Raw genomic sequence first — 19,047 nt, 5'->3', positions numbered from 1 at the left:
TGTTACCTAAATGGCAAGTTAGGATGGAGTAAAATAACAGATCCAATTTCATATTTCTACTTCTAGGAGACAACAATGGGACATTCTGCCGCAGGCACGGTACCACTATTCATCTTGGTCCCCCTTTCCGTTCAGTTTCTGAAAACGTTGGCAAAAACATCAATGGATTATTGAGAAAACCCTCTCACTTTTTCACAAATTGCCTGTTGTTTAAAACGATTTTCTCCCTGGTGTTAAAAAAACACACTTTATTTAATAGGGCGAACCTTTTAACGTTTAAGTGCCCATACTCTCACTTAGGCACGAAAAGTCTCCATTTACAACAGCGAGGTAGTTCTAAGCAACGTCTATTAAATTTTGAGTCAGATATTGCTGCAAAAAGAGCTACCCTTTGGAAAGGCACACATGACGAGCGAGGTGCCAAAGTATGACTGTGTATCTCGTCAAAAACGAAAGATACATAGAGTCAACACGAATTATCTATGGCGAGACAAGGTAGAGAATTTAAATATAAATAGCCCTAAAACTGTAAGGGTCTTTCAAATAACAATGTGAGACTGGTATGGTTTGTTTCGGGCTCGAAAAACTAAAAAAATCGAAAAACAGACATTAAGGGGCATGAGCTCAAACTACCATTTAAAATGCAAATGTGTAGTACACAAATATTAATAATAATATAAGTAGTGTATTACGACCCTTGATAAAAACAGTAATTTTCCTAAATAGTTTAGCAGTAAAATGTATTAAAGAGAAGAGAAAGTTTTGAGACGACAGCCCTCGCTTGTTCGTTAGCCAACAGAGTCGTTGAACACTAGAGGGTGCCAATTTAAGAGGGCGAGGAAATAAAAGGGGTAAGTTCTCCTCTTGAATTTAAAATACACAACTCACTTATGAAACTAGGATATTTTCATTCGAACATTTTATACATAAAAGATGTGAGTATTTCTCGATTCAAAGTAGTCCTTCCAACTCCCAGACTCCGCCGAGGATGTGTTTTTTGTTGTTGTGCCTCTATGTTAGGTCTGGCATCTTCCATTTCTCTGGTATTGTTCCAAAAATGCAAAACCATAATTCTGCAAAGTTTAGAGTCATTTTGCAAAAAGTAAAGTTAAGGAGCTCTATCCTTAACCTGCCACTCCACAAGTTAAATTGCCCGCAGTATATGATTGAGTATAGGATATGCTTGTCTTAATTCTCTGCTGTGACTGGTATAAAAAACTGTGTTATCTAATGATCGAAAAAACAACAATGCTGAAATAACATTATTTTTGCACAGAAACAAAAATTACCCTCTCAACGAGTGTTTGCAATCATTAACTCCTCAGTGAGAGATTTATTAAGAGGCAGCTGACCAGATTGGTCTGCTTTGAAAATTAGCACCTTAGAATACGCGCAGTGGAGGAGGATTATCCCGTACGTAAGTACGCATTTTTATTGAATTTTGGACTTATTGGATATTGTATTTGGTCTCAGTAATCTAAAGTTGTATCGGGCCGACTCGATAGTGATAATAAAATGTAATAAAAAAGAACGGCCAAGGTTTGCCATACGTAAGATACCCTTTAATCCAGTCGACGGATGGCAAAGAAACGGGAAGAGAAAATCATAGACATTGTCGGTACGTCTCTTGTGGTGTCGAATAAACACTAGCTATTCCAAGAGTCACTTATGGTTTCTTCGTGTCTTTTCTCCAAGCCTTAGAGCCTGGCGCTATAAACTTTGACACCTCTTTTCTTTCCTCATTATATGGCGCCCTGTTTTAATGACTTTATAAATTTCGTTTTTGTTTCTCGCTGTTGTTTGGTTATCCTTGTGACAGACGGTGCTCCGAGAAGGTGTCTGAGTTAGAGCCATTTCAAGTGTTTACCATAGAAAATGGACACACTCGAAGTACCCTTTGATCGTGATAGGTTTCTGAAAAGCAAATCTCCAAAAGATTCTTTTAAAATGTTTCAATAAATTTATAGCTGATATTCAATATATATTTTATACACATTTTTTCAGATGTCTTAGTTTTCTAAAAGAAAAGGTTTCTAACAACGAATGCGCATATTGAAATGATCCAATGTCTTTCTCGCCATTCCCACAATCAAAGACTAAGAGGGTTGTATTAAGAGGGTGTTTACGCACAGGGTAGCATGGATATATTAGAGTATACCTTATGGTTATCATACATGAACTCATTGACGAGTCCTAAAGATCCAGGATTAATTCCATTGTACCGCGTTTTGTGTTAAGATGCTAAGGGGTTTAACTCTGATATTCAGACGGAAGTTTCCTAGGGACATTAACAGATAGACAACACATTACGCTGTATCTGCAACAGGGTCATATCTTCACATACTGCTCATCACTTCTCATCAACTGGAAGGTTCTCTTAAGAATCAGAGAGACCTGTGCTGTTAACACACAAGGCAGAATAGGCCAGAATGCAAAGGAGTACTCGATCTTTAACAAAGCAAATATATTTTCGTGCACTGTAAAGAGCAGTGGCTTGAAAGAGAAAGCACTTCAAAAACGACATCGTGTTTTTACACATCACAAGAGCCTTTTTGAACTTTTTCAGTCTCTTGGCATTTCAAATAAACTTCAATTTTGATCTAAATAAAAAAAAAAGCCGGTATATAATGGAGTGCCAAAAGTTTAGGATTTATTTTGGCGTCTTTTAAAAACAATTTGCCGAACTAAGTGGATACTCAAAACATTATCAGCAAAATGCCCCGGACAGACAATAAATGAAGAAATTGCACAAAAGTTATATAACAATTGCATGACATTTGAGGGACCGAAAACGTTGAAGATTTTAAAGGTTGTAAAAGCGAAATCAAGAAAGAAAATCAATAAAAGTCGAATTCAGTTTTCAAGTTGTGAACATGTGTTATGCAAATGCGTTGCGAGGCAATTTCTACAGTCGTTGTTTTATTAAAGTCGATTAGTACTTTCTGAAGTGCAGAATAAACTATAAAACACCTGAAGATTTGGGTGATTTTAATTTCCTGCGGAGGGCGACAGTAAAGAGGCGGGAGAACATAGAAGTATCGAAGATAATTGGATAAAAACGTTTTTCATTAGAGGTACTTTGAAAAGTTGAGGTAAAGTTTTTGCAAAAACTTAACAGATAATTGAAAAACATAAATTAAAATTATCTTCCGCTAAGAAAAGAAGGTTCTTTAATAAAAGGATAAAGAGAACAAGTAAGGTGAGATTTTCTTAGTGATTGTAAGTAAAATGTTTTCAATTGAGATGCAAGAATAAACAGACTTAGTTTGTCTTAAAAAGAGCAATATTAAGTACCTCACTCAGGGCATTAGAATAATAAGGTGCGATTGGTATAAACATGATTAGGCAAAATACTTGAACCACTAGAGGAAAAAAATGGTCTTTGTCACCATGTTAGATTGCTCTTTAGCTTTAGATTGCTGTTCTAGCTTTAGAGAACAGCTAAAACTAAGGCTAAGCCTCTTAGAATCTAACTGTCTCCCAAGCTATTGCTTTTATTGAGTTTTAACAACTCGTTATTTGTCAAGCTTGTCAGTCACTAGTAATAAAATCCCTGCCGTATTAAAACCTTATTCGACCTTATTCTGTGTAAATTCAAAACCGGCTGTTCTTCGGGGCAAACAAATGCGTTTTTGTACTTAAAAGCTAACGAGAAGGTTTCTCGTGAACAATAAGTGCGGTTTGTCAGTTTGTTATCTGTTTGGAGTTGTGGAGTTTCGAGTGCTTTCTGACATATGGTCAAACATGGGCCGTAGTGAAGTTTGCTTTTGGCAAGGATGTAATCTCGTAGGTTAAAAAAACTTTCGTGAGAAAGAAAAAAACAAGGAACAATTGTCCATGCTTGGAATAACAGGATTTTAAGAGGATTGATTAGTAAGTTCCGTCTTGAAGTCAAGTACTGTTAACAATGACGCTACTTTTTCCTCTATCTTATTTTATTTTTAAAAGAAAATCTTCAGCTTGCGGGCTTCGAATGAAGCTGAAAGACAATAATGCTTTGCGCACTAAATTGAAACAAAAAAAAAACATCTAACATTAAAGAACAGTTTTCATGTTAAGATAGAAAGAAAATATTAACATCTTTAGAGGCTGTCTTTGTAGAGATAAGAAAAAAGCATTAGCTAAGATTGTAAGATTCAGCGCGATTTGCTCCGTATCGGCAAGGACAAAAAAAAAATGTTTTCCAGTCATTTGAAAAATACTCATGCGACGTCACGGTACTGTTCTGGTTGCTAGGTAACAAGTGTGCCATGGAAAAAAGGCGTGCGAATACGTTGGGCAGACTAGAGTAAAAAAGATTTGTTAATATAACTTAAGACTCCGTACTATAACCACAAAAACTGTTCTCTTAAAACCAAAAATAAAGAGAACAAATAACGAAAATGAAACTTATGTACCAATTTCAATAAATCCCGGATCACGAGCATGCTTTCATAGCCCGCAAAGCATCAATTCATACAAGGTTCACTAATTGTTGGTACCAGAAATATTTTTTAACACTATAAACGCCATTGAATCGAAGATGTTGGGGATTTCATCTGTTTCCCCATTACCTTTATCACTGGTTTTGCAGACTCACAAAGCTCTCGATAATGAGCCTACTCCAAATAAAGGACCATCACCCTACATTGAAAAAAAATTGTAATTTTCCGGGGAATCGAAAGAGCTCTGACTATGTTATTTATAAATAGGATAATGCAAAATTTATTTTGTAAATTGACTATTGTCATTACATCAGCTGTGATTTATTTCTCACAGTGGTTAAAATTTATTTTACTTTGAAATTTGTAAATGGTAATCTATCATTTGTTTTGCAATCATCTAGAATTTATTGCATCTACAGTGATATATGAGTAAAAATTACTCTGACTACTTAGAATCTTTTCCAGCAGTAATGTCATCATAGTTAGAAAATACGCTAGATAAATACGGTTATTTTTAACCAAACTATCAAAAACGTATTTCAGAGCAGTAATGAAATCTATGTGCAGCGGTAGATGCACAATGGATCTGAAATCGAAACAGAAAAAGACGAGATACAATAGTCGGTTGGCCAGAATATAAGCCTAGAGTAGCTTTACTTCTACATATTTAAAGAATCAGTTTGTTTTTAATAAATGTTATAAAGTAGGATGTTGGTTTTTACCGAAAAAAGGGAGGGATTGTCAACTTTAGGAATCATCATATTTAGACATCAAGTAATTCAATGATTAATAAATAATTCCTAGTAAAAACTCGTGAAACGTCCTCGGTACTATAATGGAAGGCATGGCAGTAAGATTCAAACGTAAGCAATTCAGTAACGAGTAAATAAAATAGCAATTAGCGGGCAATGGAAGCGCGGCGGATTTTCGGCTAAGGTAGTGAAGCGTGTCGCGGTACCATTAGCATCATCCATTAAATCGCTTTCGGATTATACTTCAATGCAAATTGTTTATTTTGAAGAATGCGACGATATGAGAAGTCGTTCTTCTGCTTGAGGTGAATCTAAAGGAGGCCACCTTTAGCGAGGAGCATGTTTTGATAGCTCATGTTTCGTCCAGATTAACTTTCCTGGGAGCAGAGTAAATCATTTTTGTAGAAAATTATAGAACGGAAAATCTGATGCCAGTTCAGCTTGTCCAATGTCGATTACAATTTCGTGGGATTTTAGTCGGTAACGTACAAAAAAACACATTTCAAGATCTTTGAAAAGGTCTCATATACAAAAATGAAATGACAAGTAATTGAAATGAGCTCTGCCAATACGTTTTATGTGCCTTGAATATGACATGGAAATACAACTGGCGAATTTAAATTCCTCCTAAGTAATTATTCCCTGCTATCTTAATTCAACCATTAAGACGAAAGGGCTTTTAGCGAAGACATGGCCAAACTTCTATTAAGAATCTATTGTCAACGAAGGAGTGCAATGCGCCTTGATTCTCGAATGAGAGACTTCTACGCTGAAAGCTGCCCATCAACAGCCGTAAACATACAAAATGGCCGTTAAGAGAAAAGCTTTTAGCTGTGAGTAGAAATTGGTTCAAATAAGTGCTTGGAAATGAGGATTGTGTGGCTGGGAGATAAATGCCGCCCAAGGACGGCGCCATTCATTTCGCCATCGCCGCTGGCAATGAGTGGAGTTCTAACACGATTACGAAGTGCGAAGTGAGCTCACAAGAGTCGGTTGAAATGGGAGAGAGTTCACACTTCACGTCGTCGTCACCACATCGTCCACTTCGTCGTCCCTTTTGATCTTATATCTCTCGCGAACAAATGAAAATCCGCCCGACGCGATGAGTGTGTATCACGGAAAGCTTATTCTACCCACCTTGATCGGCAGTCTTGTTCGCTCCAACGGCTTCTGCCTCGAAAAATGATTTCAAATACTGATCCAATTTCTCTAGCGTGAGGGTACAATAAGAGCCTTAAATGGTTCAGTCGTGTGGCTAAGGTAGAGTGAGTGCAAGGCTGTTGTAACCCGATCTTGGAAAGGCAGTGGGAGGGACGACTGTGAAATAGACACCAATCCGAGAAAAGACCTCGTGGATGATCAACGATGATAATGAGACAGATGTGACCGTACGTACAGCACGCGATGCTAGGGATTCTAAATGGGATACCTTAGATGCTGGGGAAAACTTTCAAAGAAACTCGAAGGCAGCTGGAGAGGAGTCTGAATGAAGTTTACAGCCGGTAGGTACAGAACGCGTACAGGTGGAGTTTCTAATGGGACCGAATCTTCGCCGAGCTCTTACAATAGAGTCACAGCTTTTCTACGATGTAATTTAGGATCAATAAGTCCCTGATTGAGAAGGCAGACTCGTGTGATTACTTTGGAACTCAGAGCTACCCGAATACTCCTAAAAAAGTTTGGATTTAAATGTCCTCTATGTGACAGCATTTAGAACAACTGCTGCTTAGAAGTTAGAGCATCAGTGTAAGGCCAAGAGAGTATAACCATCCATTTGTAGCAGAAAAAAAGTAGAGAACGTTAAAAATATAGGCGTACAATCATTCCATTCAACTTGAACTCATCTTTAATCTTAAGACCTTTTCTTCCTGACTCAAAATTGTAACTCTTGATACTTTTTTTATTTCAATAAGGCATTATACAAGTAGATACTAGTAGATGCCAATTCAATTGTAATCTATATATCCTCACCAATATTCAAATTCAAATCAAACCATATAGCTTTACAGTGACGTATCAGATTTTCAATATACTTGCTTAGGCGGAAATTTTATGACGATTCATCTGACTCACAAATCTGAAATCTTTCCCTGAATTTATTGCAGTTTCTTTTTCCCTTCATCGCGATTATCTCTTGGTAAAAGGCTAGTTGCTTACCATTTTTACTACGCTGCAAAAACACCCTGTAAATGAGCAGATAATGGTTCTACATTATAAGATACGTTTTTCTATTGTTTCAATACAGAGTCAAAATTTTGAAGGGAGCATCGAATCTCGACATAATTCACATTTTAGACTCAGATCACATATTCTCCCTCCGGATTTGAGGGCGTGCGCTCTTATCGATTCATTTAAAAACAAGTATTTCATTTTTCAAAACAACAGATACTGCTCCCGGTAGGCCGAAGGGAGTGTCGACTTGTATATCAGTGTGGTCGGAAACGGCTCCGTGTCGGCAAGTTATCGTTAGCAAGGCTCAGCTTCTTAGTTAAACTTATCGTAATACAAATAACAATGGTGGATGCCTTTCAATGATGAGTTTGTAGTTTAGGGGTAAATGCCTTTTTTATCCAATCAAATGCCAAGATAGCCGTATTTATCCCTGGGTTAGCGCTAACCTGCTTTCTAGGAACAGTCCCCAGAGCGACAGCTGCAGGGTTTCTAGTGTGTAGTATTGCGAGGCGTTATTCAGGGGGTGTAGGGCGTGCGTTGTCTGGCGCTTCCTCAGGGAGTGTTGCTAAAGCTAACTACGTAGAATAATGAATTTGTAGTTGCATGAGGTGGTCATATCATTGGCTGCAGGGCCATTAGTTGCATGTGGGTACGTAGTTGTGTATGATTTCGGTCAAAGATGCTGGTTGTCAAGGTGGATGATAACTGTGTAGAGCTAGCGTGTGGCTGTATAGATAGACCAACAGGGGCTACAGGGGTGTGGCTAGGCGGACGTCATCAATGGAAGTTGAGTGCTTGTGCGGTCTGATGATTACTAGGGGGTGGGGTGAGTGCTGTTACAAAATGTGTTTACTAGGGGGGTAGGCTTAGTGTTGTTACAAACAGTGATTACTGGGGGGTAGGGTGAGTGGTTACAAACAGTGATTACTAGGGGAGTAGGGTTATTGTTGTTACAAATAGTGATTACTAGGGGGGGTAGGGTGAGTGTTGTTACAAATAGTGATTACTAGGGGGATAGGGTGAGTGGTTACAAACAGTGATTACTAGGGGAGTAGGGTGAGTGTTGTTGCAGGTAATATTACTAGAGAGGTTTTTTGTTGTATAAGGTGATCATCAGGGGGGTGTAGGGTGACTAAAATGGAGGTATAGGGTGACCATCAAGGAGATGTGGGGTGGCCATCAGATTGTGCATGTTGATCTTCAAGGGTGTGGGATGTCCCAGATTGTGAAGGGTGATTTGTAGGTGGATCTATCAGCGATGCGAGGTAGAGTTAAGAGGTTGGATGTTAGGAGTATAAAGATAATTTTGGCGGGTTGCTTTAAGAAAAAGAGAGGAATCACACCCTTTTAAAATCATGTAACGAAACTGCGATATTTTCATCAAATACCAAGTATAAACAGTATCATATATCTCAGTGAAAACAACATGTGACTTTCGAACGCCTGCACTGGAGTAGGGAAATAAGCAATTGATGGTCGAAGATTTTTACTGAACGCCTCTAGGAGACAGGGTTATTTGCTGACGTTTCCAGTATTAGTCCTTCGTCGGAGTAGATTCGCTACAAATCGACTTTTTATAGACTTCCATACACGTGTGAGCTTTGGTTCTCTGTGAAAGTCTAGAACTGGAATAACGGGCTAGTTACAAGGGAAAACGGATACCATACACCATAATACCTGCTCTCCCACGAAGGGAGCTCAGCCGCGCGAGTCAAAAGAGTATTGTGTCTTGATGAGTGTTCCATTTACGTTCACAAAGTGCGGATCGAGTTACAGTTTTCGGCAACAATAGTATTCGCCTGGAGAAACTGTTACAACTCACTGTCACTAACGAACAGTCTGTAATAGTCATTCAGCGATAAACTTTAAAATGATGTTTTTTTACAGACAAAACGGATAAAGGGTGGCTGTAAGTAAGTAAATTCTTTTTTACTCAAGAGAGAGTGTATTAGGAAAGGGAAATACATCACCAGCTGCTAAAACTGTTTTGATTGAATCTAATTCTCAAACATGTTTCTGTACACTAAAAGTCTTGCGAAGAATGGTGAAACTGCTGTATGAAACGAAAACTAGAAAATATTTATTTTCTTAATTATTCATTGCAACATAAAACAACTCTTTCCCAAAGATGATGAATACTTTATCCTTCGAATTTCATTTCTTTCTAGTTTAGGAAACGAACTGCCATTTGAGAAGTTTCTGAACATGATGCAGGCAGTTCTGAAGGCAAAACCATTACCGCCATTGTTCGTTAACTTTGATGTTAACCGCAGACTTTGAATTCAAAGCTTGAACGAGGCAATCAACGAATGGTTCTTGGATGACTGTCAAAAAACACCTTATAGCATGCCGCGAACGTGATTTCCCAACTGGGCCGTCCATTTCTTACTTGCAATAAGGCTAATGTAAATGATTCCAAAAGGTACTAAACGACGTCTGGGTTAGAACTGTAGTTTCCCTGTGTGAATGTTCGCTTAGAGCACCGCAAAGGTGTAAAAAGCAATTTATAGAAATGAGCCGATTCGTCGATTGGCTTATTTTAGGTTGTGAGGAAATATGCGAATAAAACCGCCAGTATGAACGCAATCATGCGAATACCCGCAGCCTCTAACATTATCCTCCGCTTACACCGTGCTCTCTTTATAGGCAAATACCATTTCCTCTACCCCTTTTTCCCGAGTATCCAAAATTTGAAAAGATTTTATAAAATAAAGCAGTATCAAGCAAACGAAAAAAATCTCTCTTTCGGGACAAAGCTGCTCGTGAAAGCGACAAAAAATAAATAAATAAATAAATAAACAGAGACTAAAGGATGAAATACGTATATACAATAAGAAATTGTCAAGGGGTTTAAAGATCACGGAAATTCTAACTTTTCCGGTGTCAATAAGAAAGGGGAAGCTTAGCACCTTATCTGCTGAAATAGATTTTGCTTCCAAAATGTGAACTTTAGAGTCGAACCCTAATATGCAGTAAGATTTCTAGCAAGAAATGTGGATAATAAAACAATTAATTCACAATAAAACTGGGAAGAGCTTTCCTACCCTTTTATCGCACATCCTCAGCCTACTAATGTTTTTAGCCGGAGGGAAGAATTAGTAAAAAGGAATGTTCCATCACTGGGATTGGTTTGCAACTTTTGTTATAATCGCTTCTTTGCAGCTTAATATTTTTGGATAGAGTCGTAGAGAAAAAAATATCTTAAAAAATAATAATAAAATAACCAAAAGCCTGAGGCATTTCCCCCAACAGGATTAGAGTTTCTGTTGCATGATTTAAAAGTGTATCAACATAGGAGTCTAAAAACAGCCAAAAAAGAAATACAGTAATCATGACACCGATGGAGGAGTGTCGCTTACTTATGCAATGATATTATTAATAATATAAAATATTTCAACTTTGAAACGTAGTAAAGAATCCGGTATTGAATACAGCGATAAGTTGAAAAAGCTTCCATTCTTCTTTGTTCCAAAACACCAGGAACTGTTTTTTTTACTCTTTGAAAACAGCGTAAGATAAGAATCACCACATTTGCTATCCGTTTACGAACCATTACAAGATATAAATGGCACGTGGAAAACATGGGTAGGGGAGCTGACCACAAAGGCGTGAGCCTGAAAATAAACTAATTCGTTCACGTTGTTTAAGTTTTAGTGAGGGTTCATTGCGTTTTCAAGGGACAAACAAAAAACAAAACAAAAATACGAAAAAGAAAATTAAACTTAATTTCTTTTTGACTTCACGCGGTGTATTGAGTTTTAACCCCGTCCCAATTTACTAGCAATTCCAGAATCATTAAAGCAGAGCATAATCGAAACATGCATTTACTGACAAATTTACTTTATTCTACACAATCAAAAAGGCAGACTAATTTATAAGTATATCCCTGAAAGACAGACATTTTAAACACTAATAGCGGGCCCCGGTTCTCCGTTGACTTAAAGCGACGGTTGTTTGGTCAGAAATTGCGTTGTTAATAGCATGTTGAAGTGAAAGCAAAGTTTAAACGACGTTGATGTGTAAATTGCATTTGTGAGATGTTGTAAGTAAACATGTTGTAGGGGAAAAAAAACGATGAGGAAGCGACATCGCCAAAGGTACTTGAGTAGCTTTCGCGGTATATGTTCGCACCTCAAGGAGTCACTTTCACGCACAAAACATAAGAAGCAAGAACACTACAAATGTTTTTTTTAAGAACTGGAGAAAAGTTTCTTAAAGTTTATAAATAGAAACGAGTAAAGCGCGCTCTTACCTTGAGACGGCTGAATAAGATGAGATGAACTCTTGAAGTTTCGTGTTGTTGTCGAATCTTAAAATTTGAAATAAAATGCGAGATAAGTATCTAATTTGGCCATTTTCTCATGTGACATATGTCATTTAAGGCCTACAAGAGGGCAAGGGTACGTTGTAGTGACACACGCAAAACAAGGCGGGATATTAGAGATTGAAGCGGCTTACTTTCAAATGGCTTGTTTAGTTTAGAGAGTAGCTGATAGGCGTATACGATGAGAGAACCTTCTCCGTACCAGTGTGAGTCACCTACTCCGCCTAAGAAAAACCTTAAGATATCTAAGTCAACATAGCTGGCCAAATTGGCAGCTGCCATAACAGAGAAGCATTAGAAGTTTTAGAAAAAGGCAAAGAACTCACCACCGCAAACAAAAGAAACACGGCGCACAGTGTTGATTCCTGCCAAACAAAAAAATCGACTTTCTCTTAAAAACTTATGGGTTGTGTGTTTTTCCTTTATATTTCAATAGGGGCCAACTTGAAATTTCAACAAGCAAAGTTCACAGTAAATCCATTCAGAGCAACTCAGGGATGGCAAAGACCAATCTGTATAGCGTCTGTCGTTCCCAACAAAAAGAGCCAGGCAAGCCATTGTCGTGGGCGATGGACCTTCCTTGGATTCTTTTCGCGTCAGATTTTACATGGAATGCAAACATCTCTGGGTAAATCATTTGACATGAGCGGACTTTACCCATGCGGCCTATTGTAGTTATTTCTTTGTCAAGTTAATTTAAGTGTACATTCTTTTTTTTTTTAAAGTGTGAAATTTGACTCTCTCTCTCTCACACACTCGTTTTTACTCCTGCAGCGTCTCCCTTTGTAGATCTTACTTAATATTGTTAAGAAAAACAAATTCAATTCCTCAAGACAATCATTCTATTCATGAACCACAAAAGAAATCACACATCTAAAATGTACCATTTTCCTTTTGATTACTGTTCTAATTGGCACAAGAAGTCTGTTTTCTTTCCTGGGACATAAATTTTGATCGCTTTAAAATGAGACAAAAAACGATTACCAATTTTCTTTCGAGACAATGATAGACAACAAAACGTCACACGCATCTCTATGTTTTACTGACATTCAAAGACGATTACTTTTTTACAAATGAATAAAAATTTGTTCTGCGTTAAAAAAAGACACCCATTAGAGTAATTCCCAACAAAAACGGTGCAAACTAACGCTCTTGACAATGGATTGTTTGTCTTTACAAAGTAAGGCGTGCATTCAATTGGGAACCCCACACTAAACACATTGACTTTTGATTAATATCGTCGCAGCTACAATAACAAAGCACTTCTCTCAGCCGTTCATTTGGCTTTGCCGTGTCATGGAAGAATGTACTTGGGCTATTGAGTGACAGAGCTAAGAAAGGCTCTCAACACCACTTTCAAGCTTTTTCCGCAAAGAAAAGAAGACTGGAGTAGTTTTATCACACAAAACAAGTGATCGGTCGATAAGACAAACTGAGTCGGTGATGCTCTCGTACTTGAACAACTCAGTAAAGCACCAATAACAAATCTTTAGTAACAATTAAAATTTGAAACAATACACGAAATCGTCTTGGTATTGTCTTTGTAGTACAACCTTATTTCTGTTCGCTAACACTTCTTTTTAACCAAAACTTCCAGATTAAGGAAACTCAAAACTGCACAAGTAAACCGAAAAAAGAAAACTTCAAACGGATGGTGATTCACGTAGTCCCACTTTTTCCCTTTAAAACAAATACGTCTATGGCTTTTACTTCTTCATAAAACAAAATAAAACCACTATTTCTGAAATCACGTTCAGAAGAGCTTTTGGTTTTCTGACAAGCACCTCGATTTTAACCAAAATCGAAATTTTCCGCCGAGTTATCAGATTTCTCAACTAGCGAAAAGGAATTTAAATATCTCTTCTTTAAGCCAAGTTTTATTCCCGCTTTCTTATATGAAATCCACATTAATACGTAGTTTGTCCATAAGACCTGCCGTGCAAAAATTTGCAAGCCATGGTAAATAGCCTAGAGTTATAAAGCCATCATGAGAAGAAAGTTCAAACGACCAAGAAAATGGAAAGGATTTAAACTCGCCATTTCACGTTTTTCTGAGAAGTACATTAGCATTTTTCTCTTATTAACGCGTGCGCGCTGACATTTTAAAAAACATTAAAGAAAAAAAAAACTTATAATCTAAAAAATCAAAACTCCTGTGAAGTCTAGCGGCCGAGAATACAACGGACTGAACAAAAGTAACTTAATGATTACGGAGGAACATGCGCATGCGCATATCGCTTTCATAAAAAAGCCTTTAATTAACAAAGAACAACCCTGTAAGCTGATAACCAAATCCTTCTTGTCTATCAATAAAAGGGGAGGGTAGTTGTTATCTAAGAACGTTTGCCTATAGCTTAGCAGTGAGCCTTTCCTTGACTGACCTGTCTGTTTGGTTTTGGATTCTGACGAATGAGCAAACAATAGAAGTCAGAAGAAAAAACGACTGGTTTTTTTTAGCAACGGCGTAAACTCTCACGTTTCTAGCACCAGGGAAGGGGAAAATAGCAACAATGAAGATAAAATCGCTCTCCTAAACACACAGCCACAGACGCAACAGATTTTTGAAAGCTTGAGTTCTTGGGAAAAAAATTGCTAAAAAGTTATTTTTATATACTGGCGAAAACACGCTGTTTATAACACCAGGGAAGGGGAAGGGGGTAACAATGAAAATAAAATCGCTCTTCTTTACATACACAGTCACAGACATAACATAAATAACAAATGGCTGGAGAGGGGATGTGGGCTTAGATTGTCAACGAGTACATTTATGTTAAAAGAGGAAAGAAAGAAAGAAAATGCTGGGAAGTACTCGGCAAGTTCCGTTGTCGCTCTTGCGTATCAAACAGGATGATGGGCATAAGGTAGACTCTAGCAGCTTAGAAACGTACCCACTGTTCTTGAGATTCTATTTTGGAAACCCCGTATACGGGTACTCAGGGCGCGTTTTTTCCCTATCATTCTGGAATGGGAATGGTTGGTAGAAAATGTTCAGAATACCACTCGAGTCATTCTGCTACAGGTAGAAGAATGGGTGGAATGGCCCTTATTCCATTTCGGAATGGAACGGGAACGCAGGATAAACGAACGCGCGCTTTTTCTATTTTAATCATTCTCATTCCAAAATCACGATTAAAAAAAATGCACCCTTAATGTCGAACGGTGACCCTAGAATTGTTCTAAAGCCCAGAACATTTTTCATTCTATCAAACTCACAAACAAAAAATAGACTCTAATCAAAAGTAAACGCCCTTGCCAAGTCGTGGATAATAAAATGGTAATTTGGGACAAAAGCTTGGTTTTGGTGCATTTATTTTTAACCCACTTTAGGGTAAAATGGTATGTAGAGTATGGACCAAACCAATACATTTCTTGGCTTTATGTGTTTTAAAAACTGATTCCTGCTCTTGGCAAACGAAGTTCAGTCTAGAAATGTTATTCATCGAGACAATGGAAACAATGCTACTCGTAGCGAAGTACGGATAAATTCCGAAGCTTAAATTATAATAGCAAGAATGTGTTGGAGCTAATTCAGCAAGCATGCATGTAAGAAATAAACAAAGAATTTGGTGCACAGCCAGCAGTAGTAAAGGGGAAGTGGAAATGGCTTACCAGTGGCGTTTCGTAAGTCTGTTGACAACATGATATATCGTGAAAGCTGAACTGATAACGAACGGACATTGAAGCGAAATATTGCATTCAGGTAGCTATTTATCGAATGTGGCTTCATTTTTTATTGGCAAGAAAGGCAGGAATGACGTTAAATCATAGTCTTAACCATCACCACCTTCAAAAAATTCAACTGCGGCCGCCATGTTTTTTTACATTTACCGCTGACAATTCGCGGGCTTTTTCGCTAAAACATTTGATTTGATTGGCCAAGAGTTGTGACATTAGAAGAGTTATGATTGGCTATGGGTTACACTTGAGTCGACGATTATTAGTGACACAACCCCGCTAACCGCAAAAAGTCCTGAATAGCTTCGCTATCCACGACTTAAAAACCGATATGTTCTTTTCTTCGAGGCCGCGCCATAAAGGGTTTGCTGACTGTTGTAGATGAAGGTAATTCCCTTGAAATAGTTCTACAACCCAGAATTTTTTTAAACTTGGCATAAACAATATTGAAGTTAAGGGCTTTCAAAAAATGTAATAAAAAATGGGGGTACCGACCTCGTTTTCACAATAGAGGGGCGTAGAGTTGACGCGTTTTTACTGATCGCGAAAGGAAAAATCCCAACTTTTAGTTTTTAAAAAGAGTGCCTATAGTCTTTAGAAAATTAAGTTCTGTTTGTCGAGCTGCCAAAATCCGATCTCCTAAACAATAACCCGTAGTAGTTAATGCTCAAAACAAATCACATTTTAAGAGATCGCACTAAAAGACATTGTTTTCGCCACTATTCATACGGTAAAAAGCGCCATTTTGAAGTATTTTTACGGCTTTTAAGAGAAATAACAAAACTCCTACAACCCAACTTTTGTTCTTCTTTCAGTATATCATTTTTCCGTATATATTTAACTATTTGAGCAAATAAAAAATGGGGGTAACCGACTTCGTTTTTCTGTCAAAGCGTTTTAAGTAAAAAACGTGCGCCTTTTGCTTGTGTTTTCTTGTACAACTGTGGCGCGCGCGCGCACTTAATACCGGAAAGTTCGAACAAACAGCGCGCGCCACTATGCGCAGAAGGGGTGCGCAGTGCAATTCAAGGGAATTACCTTAAGGGTACGACTGCTTTTCCACGCGCTAAAACGTACATCGCAAGAGGGTGCCCAAAATAGTCACACTAATGGTTATCCTAGTGATGTTTCATATTATTCGCAGAATGATAACTTTAAAGCAGATTACAAAAAAGGAGCCTAGAATCTCATATTTTTTTAGCTTATAGCTCTAGTGATGTTTCATATCATTCGCAGAATGAAAACTTTAAAGCAGACTACACAAAAGGATTCTTGAATCTCTTTTTTTTTAGCTAAAGCTCTAGATTTAAAGTTATATGGGCTTTAGTGTCATTCTGATTCTGGCCTAAAGCGTTCGTCTATTTATTCAGCATTATCACTGTAACAGTTTTTAGGTGTTTTTGCATCTGTGTTTGACTAGAACACGGTTGCTAGAACTGATTGCAGGGTCGAAAAAATATATGCATATTTGTTCACGAAAGACAAGTCGTCAAACTTAACTGATATCTATACAAAAATAGATAAAACATTTAGAAGAAGAAATAAAAAAAATATTTCCTTCTCGGTTAGATTTGATGTTATGAATTTGAAAGTTTATGGCACTAGTAACTAAGACAGGAGAGACTCAGCAGCGATTCATTGGTTAAAAGCCGTGTGAAAAAGAACATGAAGATACTCGTTCAAAAGTGGTTGGTAAGGGGCCACTTAACAGACATAACAAACATTTCATTTTAGAAAAAAAGTGATATAAACGAAAAAAAAATTACATAAGAAAGGCCTAAAGGGACTATTGTAAAATAAGCATTCACTATCACAATAAGTTTAACTGTATTTATCAGGGGCGGATCTAGCTTTTCGCTAAAGGGGGGTTTGGCTCAGTGACAAAGGGAGGTGGGGTGGGGTAATTGTTTTTTGTTACGTTACATATGGTTTTCTGGCAGCCCAAAGGGGGTGTTTAAACCCCCAAAACCCTCCCCCTAGATCCGCTACCGTTTATTATTTTGAAGTGGAAATATTATGCCCCAGTAAAAAAGTAGAGGCAACTTACACACTTTTATAATCATAATAACAGAAGATAAAACAAAAAAGAAAACCTCACTTGCTTTTTATGTACATTCTCTTCTCAGTAGGGACGCATGCCCCCCCCCCCCTCCCTTGACTAAAGCATGCAAGACAAACAGCATTATCCTGTCAGGAATGAACTACTAACTCAAACTCTTGATCCCAGTAGTATTGGTAGGAAAGAGGTGATAATAATAAAAAAAAATGTAATGAGTTCTACTTATGATGTAGACCCAATCATGTGTTCAATACATTTGTTAGTGGGCTGGCAAACCTATAGAAGCGGAAGCTGTAAATACAACAACATCTTAAAACAGCTAGCGGCTTAGGGGGGCTTCAAGTTGTAGTCTTTATAATATATATTATATTTTTTTAGGCTAAATGCAGTGTTTTTTTTGTTAGTATGCCCAGGAAACCAGGGCTACCACTACATTGGGGTGCTTGCAGACCGCTAGTTTTTGAAAATGTGAAAATTGCCACATTGTCACAACATGGCTGCACTGTATAACACCCCTACTTCGCCTTCTAGCCAGCTCTCCAGAAATCCTATTCAGAAATTACTGTATCTGGGCTTTCAGGATTCCTGTGGGAAGCAAAAGGTGAGAGAAGGGGATATTGCTTTTTGTGTGCCACAGGAATCCCAAAACTCCAAAAAGAATGACTTACAAATAATTCAACTGGAGACTGTCAGATGCATGCTTGCTAGCTGAAACACTGTCAGCAATTTCTATAATGAATAATTCAAATTGTTCGGAGAAAATATATTTTCTTCTTATTTGTATTTTTTTTTGTATTTTTTTTCCTTTCATAGGTGGTTATAGCTGTGATGAAGTCACTATACTTGCTTGTGAAAAGATGTTTATAGGATGGAAAGTCATATATCAATCCATGGATGAAATTTCAGTGAAGTCTGCTCTTATAGCGAGGCTAACAAATTATAGCGATTTTTAATACATCGCGACCCTTCACCTTGACATTCTAACTGTGATTTTAGTTAGTTCTTGGACGTCAATCATCTGCATTTCCATAACGATCAAGGCAGACTTCATTTGTTTCATGTATCGAAAGTTGTAGTCGACTTTACTTAGGGCCTGAGAGCCACATTTGACAACAAAGTAAATAAACGCAGTTCTCATAAAAGAATAAAAATATATTGCAAAACATTCAAGGTTCCAGTTTTGCCAGTCATCTCACAAAGAAAGCCTCGAAACTCTTCCTTCAAGATTCGACTGCTGTCATGCAAGTCAACAAACGGCCATGTTATCAGTGCTAATTACATCTTGTTCAGATAATATTTGATTTTGCGACCTGCTAATTAGATCATCACTTGCTCTAATTCCTGTGAATCTTTTTCCTTAACTGTTCGTACCTTGTTCCAAACGTTTTGAAGCAATTTCAGCTGATCATTTTAGCCAAACTGACCTACGCTCTTCGATTCTCAATCTCATAAACAAACGAAGTTGACTGCGAAACTACGACCGTTATGGAAACGAGGGGCGAAGGGTCGCGATGTATTGAGAACCGCGATACGTCTTGTGGAAATTGAAGTATGAGATAAATTAAAAAAATTCTAAGCATATTTTGTATTCTCATTCTAGTTGAGTAGTCTATTGAGTTGTAAATATTAATTAGATTTATA

General features: G+C 37.6%; 1 protein-coding gene and 2 long non-coding RNA genes across 10 annotated transcripts in view; 2 read left to right on the top strand and 1 right to left on the bottom strand.

Annotated features, from left to right (window-relative positions):
• LOC5518173 (insulin gene enhancer protein isl-1) overlaps nt 1-19,047 on the bottom strand; it is a 61,805-nt gene that overhangs the window by 41,347 nt on the left and 1,411 nt on the right. For 4 of the 8 annotated variants that reach the window (XR_007308130.1, XM_032362714.2, XM_048727917.1 and 1 more), the window contains exon 2: nt 11,601-11,657. The gene's annotated coding sequence lies outside the window, so the exon portion shown is untranslated. Of the gene's footprint in view, nt 1-6,313; nt 6,454-11,600; nt 11,658-11,806; nt 11,856-19,047 lie in introns of those variants that run through there. The other 4 variants (XM_032362713.2, XM_032362722.2, XM_048727912.1 and 1 more) reach the window with 3 other exon arrangements.
• On the top strand, nt 236-3,363 carry LOC116601892. Its single transcript, XR_004290194.2, has 2 exons — nt 236-851; nt 1,326-3,363. It is a non-coding gene; the product is annotated as an uncharacterized LOC116601892 (long non-coding RNA).
• On the top strand, nt 6,554-18,987 carry LOC116601891. Its single transcript, XR_007308131.1, has 4 exons — nt 6,554-6,678; nt 12,109-15,734; nt 17,811-18,007; nt 18,220-18,987. It is a non-coding gene; the product is annotated as an uncharacterized LOC116601891 (long non-coding RNA).

This window comes from Nematostella vectensis, chromosome 5 (genome assembly GCF_932526225.1).
Source record: "Nematostella vectensis chromosome 5, jaNemVect1.1, whole genome shotgun sequence".
Classification (NCBI taxonomy): Eukaryota; Metazoa; Cnidaria; class Anthozoa; order Actiniaria; family Edwardsiidae; genus Nematostella; species Nematostella vectensis.
This window is presented reverse-complemented; position numbering and strand designations above follow the sequence as displayed.